The 12,975-nt window shown below is 44.5% G+C and overlaps 1 long non-coding RNA gene across 2 annotated transcripts; it reads right to left on the bottom strand.

Moving 5' to 3' along the window:
- Positions 1-6,460: 6,460 nt before the first annotated feature.
- Positions 6,461-12,245, bottom strand: LOC113945865. 2 transcript variants are annotated; one of them, XR_003527207.1, is made up of 6 exons: positions 12,083-12,245; positions 11,886-11,953; positions 11,457-11,511; positions 10,851-11,007; positions 7,124-7,203; positions 6,461-6,717 (listed from the first exon to the last, which is right to left on the bottom strand). It is a non-coding gene; the product is annotated as an uncharacterized LOC113945865 (long non-coding RNA). The 2 variants fall into 2 exon arrangements; XR_003527208.1 differs by lacking the exons at positions 6,461-6,717; positions 7,124-7,203 and adding an exon at positions 8,379-8,728.
- Between the last annotated feature and the right edge of the window lie 730 nt (positions 12,246-12,975).

Raw genomic sequence — 12,975 nt, 5'->3', positions numbered from 1 at the left:
CCCACCAACACTTCTAAGCAAGCACAAAAACATTCACACACAAAGTGCTCAAAGTCCAAACCTGCCTTGGCTCAAAACTCGTTAATCTGGAGAGCTTTGCACACACCTACACGTGGCACTTTGAGCCTTGTTTGACCAGATTTATACACATTATAAAAATGTGGTGATCTGAGCAGCTGATTAGCCATGAAATCAAGAGCATTCAGAAGGAAAAGTCTGGAAAGATCAGACTCCTGTGGGAGGCCCTTGGAGGTGCCAGTACAGGGCCCTTGACATGGTAATTGCTTGGAGGGAACGTTCCACCTGTCAAACACTCTGCCAGCAACATCTCAGCTTTAATGGCTTTAATTAAAGGTCTTACATTTAGCCACCTTGGTTTAGACATAAAATTAAAGTTGTACTGGCTGCCATTCACATCAATAAAGTGTTTTACAGGCTCTGACTTCTCTGGTCCTTTGGTTTTAACCCAGTGTGTTGCTTTCCCACAGAGCCACACAGTCCTCTGTGGTCTGTGCCGGGAAATCTTCATTATTGGGACACTGGTATTAAACTACAAGCACCTTCCAAGGAGAAAAACACAACCTTATTGCCACTGGAAGAAAGGATGGCTGGCAGAGCATGATTTATGGTAATTAGCAAGATTAAGAACCACAATTAACTGCAATTAGACAATAGAATATTAAAGGAGAAAAATTACCATGCAGTAAATAAATACATGGATGATACAACTTGCAGCAGATGAAGCAGAGCTGGGCAGCCTGAGCCACAGGCCAGAACACCTGCAAAACTCTGTCCTGCAGGAGCATAAGCTGAGCAAAAGGACTGCCAGGGTTGATATAACAACTGCACAACTCTGCAAATGCAAGATCCACACATTTCTATTTCTCTGAAGAGTGACTTCAGAGCACTGAAAGCTTACAGAGTGACTGAGTAGCAAGTTTGCAAATAAAAAGAGAAATGCAAGATGTTTACAAAACCAAAGAGCTTTTCCAGGATCCCAAACAGCTTTGGTTACTCTGCTTCTGGAAAAGGAGTAAATCAGCACTGTTCATTAAAGCCTTAAAAAAGGTTTATTTCCTCCTGTGTGGCTCCTGTGCCACCCTCTGCTCTCGTCTCCCTCCCCTTCTCCAGCCCAAGGACAGTCAGACCTGGCTTAGGCTCCAGGACTTTTCCCAGAGTTGTCATTAACCAACACCTTGTCTCCCTTCTCCTTCCCAAAGCACAGAATTCCCACCCCATGGTGGCTGTGGGACAGAGAGTGCTCTGCTCCAGGCACAGCCCCAGACAGAGGAGAGGTTTTCCTGGCATCCACCTGTGGTTTTAGTAGCTCCTCATAAAGATATTCTCCAAGGTGCAAAATGCCCCTGGAAGAATGAGATGAGCAGCAGAAGCTCTGCAGCCCCAGAAGTCACCGTGCCATTGAGCAGGGGGTTGTTTCCTCCTTTCAAGCAGCTCTTGCCATCAAACCAGCCCTTGGATACCCAGCTGAGGACACAGAGAAGCAGCAGGAGGGTTGTAAAAGCAGCATAAAAATTCCTGCTTGGCATCCACAAGAGGATTTTGTCCAACCTGCATCAGTTCCATTCAGGAGAGACAATCATTGCTCTGTCTATAAAAAACCATAGAACATCTCCAGGGGGACAACCCTTGATGGTCCTCAGGTGGAAATGACCAGCAGAGCTGACAAAACCCATGTCCCTTTGATGTTATGGAATGGTTTGGGGCGGAAGAGACCCTAAAACCCACCCAGTGCCACCCCTGCCATGGGCAGGGACACCTTCCACTAGCCCAGGTTGCTCCAGGTCCCATCCAACCTGGCCTTGGACACTTCCAGGGATCCAGGGGCAGCCACAGTTTCTCTGGGCAACCTTAATTCCCCAACAGAGCTGGCTCCTTCCCTGGCCTTCCTTGGAGGCTGCAGCTCCCCCTGAGGTGCCCAGCATATCCCCCAACCCTGGAACATCCAGCAGGTCCTCACAAACAGGCAAGAACCTCGGGGGCTCTGCACAGCTCATCAGCTTGACGTTGCCAACAGGACAAAAAGTTTGTTGGAGGTTTTTTGCTGGTTTTGAGTTGGTTTCTTTTTTCAGTTTGACAAATATTGAAAGCATTGCCTGACACAGATCCTCCCAGTCAGCAGGTCTAACGTGGAGTCAGTGAGGCACATCAGGGGCATTGATCTGGGCTACAAATAAAAGCAGTGGTGAAGCTGCTCAGATTTAAGAGCTGCTCAAAGGCTGTTACCAGTTGGTGAAATATCCCTCATTTACTTGTTCCCAAGAGTCTGCCCAAATCCAGCACATCTGTCTTGTGACAAATTAGGAAATCAAGAGCAAAGAAAAAGTTCACACTACTTTTTCTAGTAGCTCTCTATAATCTAAGTTGTAACTCCTCATCTTCAGCCTCACGTTAGAATATTGGTCAGGCATTAAATTCTTCACCAAAAGGTTTGTCAGAGGGGGAGTGCCCATCCCTGGGGGGATTCAACAAAGATGTGGATGTAGCACCTGGGGACATGAGTCACTGGTGGCCCTGGCAGTGCTGGGGGATGGTTGGACTCAAAGGTCTTTTCCAACCTCAACAATTCTGGCATTCTATTCTATAAGCTCCCATGCTGTTAAAGACTTCCATATGTATATATATATATATATAAAAAATATATATGTGTGTACATATATGCATATGTAAAATATATATATGTATATATATAACATATATGTATATATATTATATATATATATATGTGTGTATATGTATTATATATATAGAAAATTAAATGCAACAAATCTTTTCCCCATCCACCACAAACCCACAGTCTCCAGGTCAGTAGAAATTAGATTTTTCCCAAATCCAATTAGAATATTGTTCTCCAAAACTAAATAATCCAGTTCAAACCACACGATGCCAAGTCACAAAATGACTCAATTTTACTACTATATGTGGAAACACAGAAACATGTCTAGAATTAAGTGAAAAATGTTGTTCTTTGGAAGCAACAACAAGAATTTCTTGTAAATACCAGGAACTCATCAGTAAGAAGTAAAAGAAGAGGAAACCAAGCATGGCTCATGTAGAATGGGAATTTGCAATTAAAAAAGTTAAATCCTATTACACATCATTTTTCCAATAGACAGAAACACAAAGAACTCAATTTTCAATATCATGTATAATTTTGTACATCTTTGCTCAGAAAAGATGAATTTCAGTGTATACAAGCATTGCGTGGATGATCAAGAAGTGGAAACAGAGGAAGAGATTAAAACAAAATTGCTTATTTAGCCTAGAAAATTAGCTGGATTTTTGTGCCAATAAATAAACAAGGGAGAGAGAAGAGACATTTCTGCTGTAAGACAAAGTTAGACAAAAGAAAAGTAAACTGGCTGAAAACTAAGGTGGAAAAATCAGGGGTTGGAACAAGGAGAAAAATTAAGCTCTGGAGCGAACTTCCAGCTCTCCAGAGGAGGAAGGAACTGAAGGAGTTCTGGGATGAGGCTCCATCACTTCATGAAGAAAGGTTTGATGTTGGTGCCTGAGCAAAGCACTGAGAACCACGGAACCCTTCAGGTTGGAGGAGCTCTCAAGGACCATGGAGTCCAAACACCAGCCAGGTGGCAGTTCATGCTCGTACCCACGGGGTTGCCATTTAGCAAAATATATTCCTGCTAAAGCAGCCCCTGGACAGCCAGCCCTGCACTTCCCAGTCTTTCTACAGTGGATTAATTAAAATAAAAGTCACTGTACAAGGCTCTGAGTCAGCCAGGGCAGAGAGATAAAACTTTATGGAAAGACACTAAAGAAATTCCCATCTCTTTTACTAAGACAGAAAACCACAACAACAGAGATAAAAACAAAAACGCATAAATAAATATACAAATAAATGTACCTGTTCCATAATTTCATTCCACTCCTATTTCCTACTCCTTCCAGCAGCCTCCAGGGTCCCAGAAAAGTCTCTTTTTGTGACTTCAGGGTGTTGGTGAAAATCCTCCTCACTGCAGAGAAATCCCAAGCTCCAACCAAACATCCCTGGGCTGCCCCACTCCACCCTGATTTGCTGCCAAAGAAACACATGCAGAATAAATAGGGCTGAAACAAGAAACAGCTGCAGAATGAACAGTGATCAAGCAATAAACCCAATAAACCTGGTGTCACAGAGCTGAACAGTCCTCCAGAGCAGGGGCACAGGGGACCTCAGGTGGGCTGCAGGGACTCCTGGCACTCAAAAATATAAAGAAATATTCAAGAATATTTTCTTTATAAAATATTCAAAAATATCTGTGCAGAATAATTTCCTAAAGGGAGCCATGAGGAAGATTGCAGACTACAGGTCTTCAAATCTGACTCTGGGATGAAATCCTGCTGGATATTTCCAGTCCCTACCACACAAACCCAGAAGTTTCCCCTCCTGGAGCTGTGAACAGGCAGGAGGACAGGAGTGTCCTTCAGCTCTCTGTGCACATCAAGGTGTGAGTGCTCAGCCACAAAATAAAACCTTCCCAAATCCAGAACCAGGGTGTTGAAATAGCTGTGTCACTGCTTTTGAAAAGCAAGGGTGTGCATTAACTTGTGTCCAGATTGTCTGATTTCAGGTAGGACAAAGCAAAGATGCAAACTAGAATTTGTATAGCTTTATATTAATCAAGCTGGGATTAAACTCAAGGAGTTTTCTTACCTGGACATCCAAAGAAAATACACAGAATTCACATTTATCTTTCTGTGCTTCATATGAGAGGTTTGCTTTCCATTCCTTACTGCTCCAATTGCAGCATTCCATGTTTTAATTAATGTCAAAATTCCTAGTTTAAGACTTACTTTATCAAAGCCCAACAAAAATCCTCTCTGCACAACAGCAGAAAAATTCTTAGGGTCACTGGGCTGTCTCTGCATTCCAGGGATGGAAATCAACACTTTTAGGACATTCCTGCAAATATTCTTCACAGATATCACGGGGTTAACATTAAACCCTGACAGGTATTTCCAAGCTCCCTGAAATGCTGTGATGGAAACTGAGACAGAATTCCCAGGTGGTCCTGGCTCATCTGCATCTCTCCCAGAGATCTCTCAATTGACACCTTGAAAAATGATGATGATCTGCTACAACTTGGCTTAATTAATTGAACTGTTCATCCTCCCTCCTCCCCCACGTTACCCCACCTGATGTGCAGAGTCAGAAAGCTGAATAATTACAGGAGGAAAGCAGGCACACTGAGGGAGAAGGGGGAAAACTCAAGAGAACAATTTTTGTCAAGACATTCACTCATCCATAGGCAAGAACTCCAGATAAAATTAACACATAAACCCCATTTCTGCTGTTTCTAATAAACAAGCATTTAAACACAAATTGCCTATAGAGCAGAGCAATACTCTGCAATATCACTTTAATGGCTTTCCCTGACAGAGAGCAGGGATAGATGGGATACTGGGAAGGAATCCTTCCCTGTGAGGGAGGTGAGGCCCTGGCACAGGTTGCCCAGAGAAGCTGTGGCTGCCCCTGGATCCCTGGAAGTGTCCAAGGCCAGGTTGGATGGGGCTTGGAGCAACCTGGGACAGGGAAAGGTGTCCCTGCCCATGGCAGGGGGGGGATGGGATGAGCTTTAAGGTCCCTTCCAACCCAAACCATTCCATGACTCTGTGACATCAAGGCCTCGACACGGAGCTACACTGATACTTTTTGCAGAGGTTCTTTTCTCCCCAGACAGGCTGGATCTGGATTTAACATCATGCTCAGAAATACAGAACTGAGGATAAGTCCAAGCCCAGCCTCATTACTGCCTTGAGACACAGGACTTCACAATCCCTCTTGATGGCTTCCAGTTCCTAAAGCCCAAACTAACATTCCAGATCATAAATGCTTGAAATTGTGACCTGAACAGTTCTGAGCCTTGGAAGTATCCTGCTTTTAATTAAGCACCCTCTCCCTGCTGCAGTCACAGGTTGGCCTGTTAATGATGCTGTGTGAGGACCACAATGCTGCTCCCCCAGTGAATGATTTATTAACTCCACAGCACCTGCACACCAAGACAAAGGATGTGATTACTGTGCCCACAGCACTTTAACTTCCTTTGCACTCTGGATGCCCTGAGTCCCAGCACAGGGCCCTGAGTCACAGCATTATTTAGTCCTTAGCAACCTTTGCAGGGTGAGATTCCAGCATCACCCTTTGCCTGCAGCTACTTCGGGGCAAAATGCGACGTAACAGATGAATTCTGCAGAGCAGATACCCTGTGCATTAACAGGCTTGCTGTTACAGAAGAATCCATTGCTGTTTCAGGCTCAAGCAGCAGTTCTCATGATTCATCCAGGGCTTGTAGAACATGAATTACAGTATAAAATCTGCTTAAGAACTTGGTTCAGCTCTGTGTACAATTAATTTATCAACGCTCCTGACATCCACATCATTCCTTTTACTCTTTTCAGCTCTGGAACATCTTGACATGGCTGAAGTGAATACAAAAGAATATCTTTTAGATAACTTGCATTTATTAAAACTTCTGTGTCTCCATTTCCTGGGGAGTTTCATTGTGCTGCCTGGCACCTCTGCCAAAGGAGCAGATGAAACAGGAACGTGCTGGGGAACAGAAGCCCCAACAGCAGGATCTGCTCAGAGAAACACCTGCTGTGTGACTGCCCATCAAGGTAACTCCTGTCTGTGCCAGGTGTGTGGACATCACTCCCTCAGAGGCCACATCTCCTGATTTGATGTGAACAGACAAAGGCCTAAAAGGAATAGGGAAGTTGAGATTTGGAGGTGAAGCACAAACCCTGTCCGAGGTTTGGGGCTGTGCTCTGGCTGCCTGTTTGCAGGGCTGCTGCTGCAGCAGAGGGAACTCAGAGCAATCCCAGCAGGAAAGGCTTTGCACAACAAGGGGATCTTTTCCCCACTCCAAGAACTTAAAAACTGAGCCTAAAAGTCTCAGTTGACTGAGCAGGAGAGTTGGCACAGCAACTTCCCTGTTCTGCATTATTGATGTTACCTTGCCCAGGTTAACCCCCCTGTTAGGGAACAGGGAGGAACAGGGAGCTGGGAGAGCAGCCCCTGTGCTTCCAGTCCCATCCCAGTCACGTAGGCCAGTGGGAAATGATTGAGAGCAAACAGCATCACAGCTGACAAGGCTGAGCTCACCTCAAACAGCCCCCTGACTTCTTCCTCCAGGAGACAGAGAGAGCCTCACACACCATTTCTCACTGTCTGGAGGCTGTCCCCTAAAATTAAATATTGATTCAATATGATCTGGCTTTCCCAGGGGAAAAAAATGAATATGCATTTCCCTCAGCGTGTGTAGTTTTAAATACCAGGGTAATTTTAATGGTCTCACCTAAGCTGGATGAACACTCAGCAGCTAATCCCTTGTTTGCCCAAGCAGAGCATGCACTAAGATTTGCTGTTTGCCATCCCCTTGGCCGACCCCCCTTGTTTGCTCATCAATAGGAGCCGTTTGGGAGAGGCTCAGCCTGGCAAGGCCTGCTCTGGACACAGCACGTTCCTTCCCACAGTGTCAAACAGGATCTGCTCAAGTTAATGAGACATAAGGAGCTTCTTTTTCTTTTTCCTAGAGAACATAATGTGTTCCTTGGCGAGCTGGGGATCACTCCAGAGACCATAAACCTGTTGTGATCTGGTAGAATGAAGGAAATAGGTGTAAAGCAGAGGGGAAATGAGAGCAAGATTTGTGAGATTAAAAGATAGGTGGGGTCTAAGACAGAGAGTGCCTTTTTTTGCCAAAGGGGGTTGTGTTAATAACTAAAGCATGAGAGCACCATAAGGTGTGCATTTTATTCAGATTACCCAGAATAAAAATCTGTCCTGTTATGTTCATCCATCAGGTGCTGGAAATACATCACAACACACCATTAACCCCCCATTTTGTCCTTCTTTTCATAGAATAGAATCATAGAATGGGTTGGGTTGGAAGGGACCTTAAAGCCCATCCAGTGCCACCCCCTGCCATGGGAAGGGACACCTTCCACTAGCCCAGATTGCTCCAGCCTGGTCTTGGACACTTCCAGAGATCCAGGGGCAGCCACAGCTTCTCTGGGCAAACTGTGCCAGGGCCTCCCCACCCTCATCTAAAGAATTTCTTCCCAATATCCCACCTAACCCTGCCCTCTGTCACTTTGAAGCCATTCCCCATTTTGTCCTGTCAAAATTGTCTCTTTTCTCCAAAGAATTAACAGAAAGATCTTAGTTTTATCCGTGGTGGGTTTAAGGATGTTTAAGTGACCAGAAGTTGACCAAAGGCCAACTGAGAGACAAATGCAGAAAACAAAAGAGCATTTGGAACACACTGAACTTTTAGAGGAAAATGTCTGTGACAGCTCTTTAAATGTTGTGGATCCACATCACCTGGGATCAGCTGATGATGTGGTTTGTTCACTCCCCATCAATAAAGGACCCAACAGCATCACAGTGTCCCAGACATTCCTGCCTGTGCTCCCACCCTGATTTACCAGGCAGTAATTTATTCTCCAGTGTGAACCCAGTTGTATGAACTGTAGCACAGTGTTACTGGGGAGCAGCAGATGGGTTCTATTAGTCTTATTTACTACAGTTATTTTGAATTTGAGATCCTAAGAACTGTATTGTTAGAATAGGTCACCTTGACCTAATCAATACTAATCACTTGCTGGGATTTTTGAGGGCACAACAGCTTGACACTGATCAAAGTCTTAACTCCTTTTGCTCACATTGCTCTCTGCTTTCTGTTGCTTTTCAATAGGAGAACAGTCCCTGGGAAAAAAAAAAAACCACAACCAAAAACCAGGTAATCTGTACCTATATTTGTATGTTAAATACAAACACAAGAACAAATAAAGGGCTGCCTTGGCAAAGGCAGCTCAGTGATCAATTTGAAGCTGATAGATCGTACTAAACCCTGTATTGATGAGAAGCAGAGCTTCTGCTACCTTGATGTTGCCTTTATCAATTAAAGCTGTTCTTATAATTACATTTTTCCTCCTCATTAAGCTCCAAGCTGTTTGTTTCCTCTTTTATTATTTTTTAGTTGGCGTTAAGCTGGGACTGGATACAACCCTAAGGTGATGGGTTACCAATCCTGCTCAAACAGAAGCACTCAAGGAGCACAGCACGTCCTGTCCTACAGCTCTTGTCACCAGTATTTACTGTCCAAGGCCTTTGTCCTCTCAGCCATGCAGAAAATAAAATTCCCCAGTGCCCTTCCAAAATTTCCCTCTGTAGTTTGCTCTCATTTAAGCAGTTTTAATGCCTGTGCACCTCTGCAGATACTGCCCACTTCATTATGCTGCATTTAGAGCAGCAGCTCCCTGGCACCCTGACAAGGGATTATTCCTAATGCTCTCCAGGAAAGCAGAACCAATGGAAAACAATTTATAACAAAATATCTGGCAGACTTCTTTCTTCTCCTCTTCCCTTCTTTCCAGCAAGGGAATCGATAACCTTTTATTTGCAAAAGATGGCTGTATAATGGAATCCCAGACTGATTTGGGTTGGAAAGGACCTTAAAATTATACAGTCCCACCCTGTGCCATGGGCAGGGACACTTTCCACCAGCCCAGGTTGCTCCAAGCCCTGTCCAACCTGGCCTTGGACACTCCCAGGGATGGGGCAGCCACAGCTTCTCTGAGCAACCTGTGCCAGGGCCTCCCCATCCTCTGAGTAAATAATAATAGTAATAATAATAATACCCAAACCAACAACAGGAACAACCATAACATCAACAGTAATAACAATAATTAATGCATTTGCAAATTCAGACATTTGCAGCACCCTCTGTGCCCTCGGGCCCCTGACAGTCCCTGTGCTGTGTCAGGAGCATCGTGGCAGTCCAGGAACTGCAAATCTCATCCAACACCAGGTAAATGTGCAGAGAACAGGTTCCTATCCCTAGTGCTGATGGAAAGGAGGATTTTGCTGCACCCTCACAGCTAATCCACTGTGGAGTCCAGCCAATGGAGCAGGAATAAGGCAGCACTTGCTCTCGCTTTTATACTTATTTTTGCTCACATCAGCAAGAATTATGTTTATTAATAGACCAAATTAGGGAACCAAGTGTTCCCAATATATTTAGGACAACGAGGAATATGGAGACACCAGGACAACTGGTATCTCCAGCTGAGTCAGTCAGATTATACTGAGGAGTGAGGTGCAAGTTCTGCAACCTTTCGTAGAAATCATGGAACGTCCTGAGCTGGAAGGACCCACAAGGGTCATCATCCAACCCCGGCCCTGCACAGACACCCCAACAATCCCACCCTGTCCCTGAGGGTGTTCTCCAAACACTCCTTGAGCTCTGGCAGCCTTGGGGCCGTGACCACACTCCTCTACTGCCAATGGCAACTTATTACTGGAGTTCCCAGTTCTGACTTTGGGGCTGGGGTTTGTCGTCTCCCCCCCACGATCTCAGAGCACCATGTAAAGTAGAATCCACATTTCCTTTCTGCTGCTCTCTGGCAGACATGGCAGGAAGTGTTTTACTTGGAAGTACTCAGAGAACATACTGGAAAACCAGAAGCCATAAGGAAAAGCCTGCTCTTGCCAACAGATTTTCCTTCTCCATCCCACTGCAGAGCGACACCCCCCGCCCTCGGGGCCATGGATGAATGAGGAACCTTTGGGGTTTGTGTAGCCCAAGTGCCAAAGCAGCTCTTCACTGTGACATTCAAAAAGAAGCAGGTTCTTTGTTCTAAATCTTTAACACCCATATTAAAAAATAAAAAACCAAATATTCATTTTTTATTGAACTTCTTAAAATAAAAAACGAGAGAAAATCTCTTTTGACCGCATAAAACCAAAACCAACTCCAACCTTCAGCTCCTGCCCCCTGGCCCACAGTCATTTCATATAAATATTTTAAAAGAAGGATTGTTATTACCTCTCATGGCTCAGCTCCTGCAGGTTTTGTTCCAAGTCACAAGTTGCAACACACGCTGGAATGTGAGCTGTGTCCTCTGGGAGGTGGCAACTGTCCCTCCAGGGATCAGGTTTAGGCCATGTTCCTTCTTGCAGACCCCCAAGGAGCTGGAGCAGGTCTAGAATCCCAGAATGGTTTGGGTTGGAAGGGACTTTAAACCCATCTCATACCCCTTGCCATGGGCAGGGACACCTTCCACCAGCCCAGGTGTGTCTCCCAGAGAGAACTGGAATGGAAAAGTTTAAGTCCATTCTCAGGCAATGATACACCAGTTTTCAAGCAAACCCTCAGTTGCTGTTGCTGCTGTCACACGAAAAACAATTTGAACTTTTTTGCCTTTTAGAAGTGGAATAATGAGTCCCTTCAAACTCGCAAAGGAAACGGTGCCGTGGAGAGAAGGGAAGGGAGAGATGTGGGAGCTGGGAGAACAGGGAGACAGCATTAATTACACAGAGCCTGACAGGGAGAGGAGAAAATTTTACACCCTTCAAAAGGAAAAGAATTAAAAAATGATTGAGAGCAGGGAAAGCTGGTAATTTCTTTGAGCTCTTTAAAGAGTTTACCAACCTCTTAATGGAGCTCCGTATGTTAGAAGGAGATGGAAAACAGTCCAAGCAGCAGCCTGGAAATATAAAACATAATTTTTTATTTTTTTGGTTTTTTGTTAGAAAACAAGCATATTTCTGAGATTCAAAGGAAAATATCCACTCGCCTATCAGGGAAAAGTTAAGTACAAAAACCAGCTGCAACACTTTCAACCAAATATTTTCATTTAAAAACAAAATGTGCCCAAACTAATGCTGTTTGTGTGAAAAGGCTGATATAAAGAACACCTTGGAATGGCAGAAAATGAAGCTGAAAAGCACTCTTCATTTGGAAATATAAGGAAAAAAGTTAAATTTCAAACCTGATACAAATCAAAGTGCCTCGAAACGCCCAGCAGATGGAACATATTGCTGTCAGAGAAAGCAACAATAAGGAAGCAAAACCATTCACCTCAATTCAGGAATAGAAAGTTTCTGAAACATTTTGCAGGACAGGAAAACAATTTCACTCCGAGGTTCCTGGGGGAAGCGAGAAAAAACTGGTTATTCAATTTATAAAAGCAAGAACGGAACACATTGCGATGTTACCTTTGGCTATGAGAGATGGGAATGAAAATAAGCCCAGGTTCAGAGCAGCAGCACTCAAACCTGAGCCACTTTTCATGAGGGACATGTAAAGTGCCTCATTAAGTCTCTCCTGCCATTCCAAGCCTTTTGCTGCCGGGGGTCAATAACAGGGAAACATCAACGGACCAAAGTGAAACTGTGGGACAAGAAACTGGGAAAATTAAAACCTCCCAGGCTGCAAAACTCACAGCAAGGGATCATGGAATCATGGAATGGTTTGGCTTGTGACCTCAAAGCCCATCCAATACCACCCCTGCCATGGGCAGGGACACCTTCCACCAGCCCAGGCTGCTCCAAGCTGGCCTTGGACACTCCCAGGGCTGGGGCAGCCACAGCTTCTCTGGGCAGCCTTGTCTCCCCAGCACAGTTAATATTCTGTCTAAAAAGTACAGTTTAGGCTGCATTTGTACCAAAAGACTGAGACAGAAATGAAGGGCTTCATTTTGAGGAGTTGAAGTGATATCACAGCAAACATCCACACGGGCAAAGACTGGAGAGGGAGTTACCACTGGTATTTTGGGAAATGGAACTGCTGAATGACTGAGGGTGGAGAAGGACTATAAAAAGCAAAAGAAAGATTGTGCAGGAAGCCCAGCACCTTTTCCCTGGGGAGTTTAAAACAAATATTTTAATTCCACTCTATTTTGAAAGTCTCTTAAAATAACGTGAGACTGGGTATTTTTGTGGTGGAAGCGATGGCACATTTGCTAATCCAAGTTATCTGTGTGCAGACAGAAAGCCAGTCCTGTGTAGTATGAATTTGGTAAAATCCTTTTAGCTCTCCTTTATTTATCTTATCTCCCTAAGTAAGGTCCAGGAGATGTTGTCCACTGTGCTTTGGTCCCAACATTATTCCTGCCTTTCAGCCTGGTGGTTCAGTCACAGTGGCACAAAGATCCACCATCTACACCTCA

Source organism: Corapipo altera, unplaced genomic scaffold, assembly GCF_003945725.1.
Source record: "Corapipo altera isolate COAL_440 unplaced genomic scaffold, ASM394572v1 55, whole genome shotgun sequence".
Lineage (NCBI taxonomy): Eukaryota > Metazoa > Chordata > Aves > Passeriformes > Pipridae > Corapipo > Corapipo altera.
Note: the sequence above shows the minus strand (reverse complement) of the source record. Positions and strands in the feature narration are given on the sequence as shown.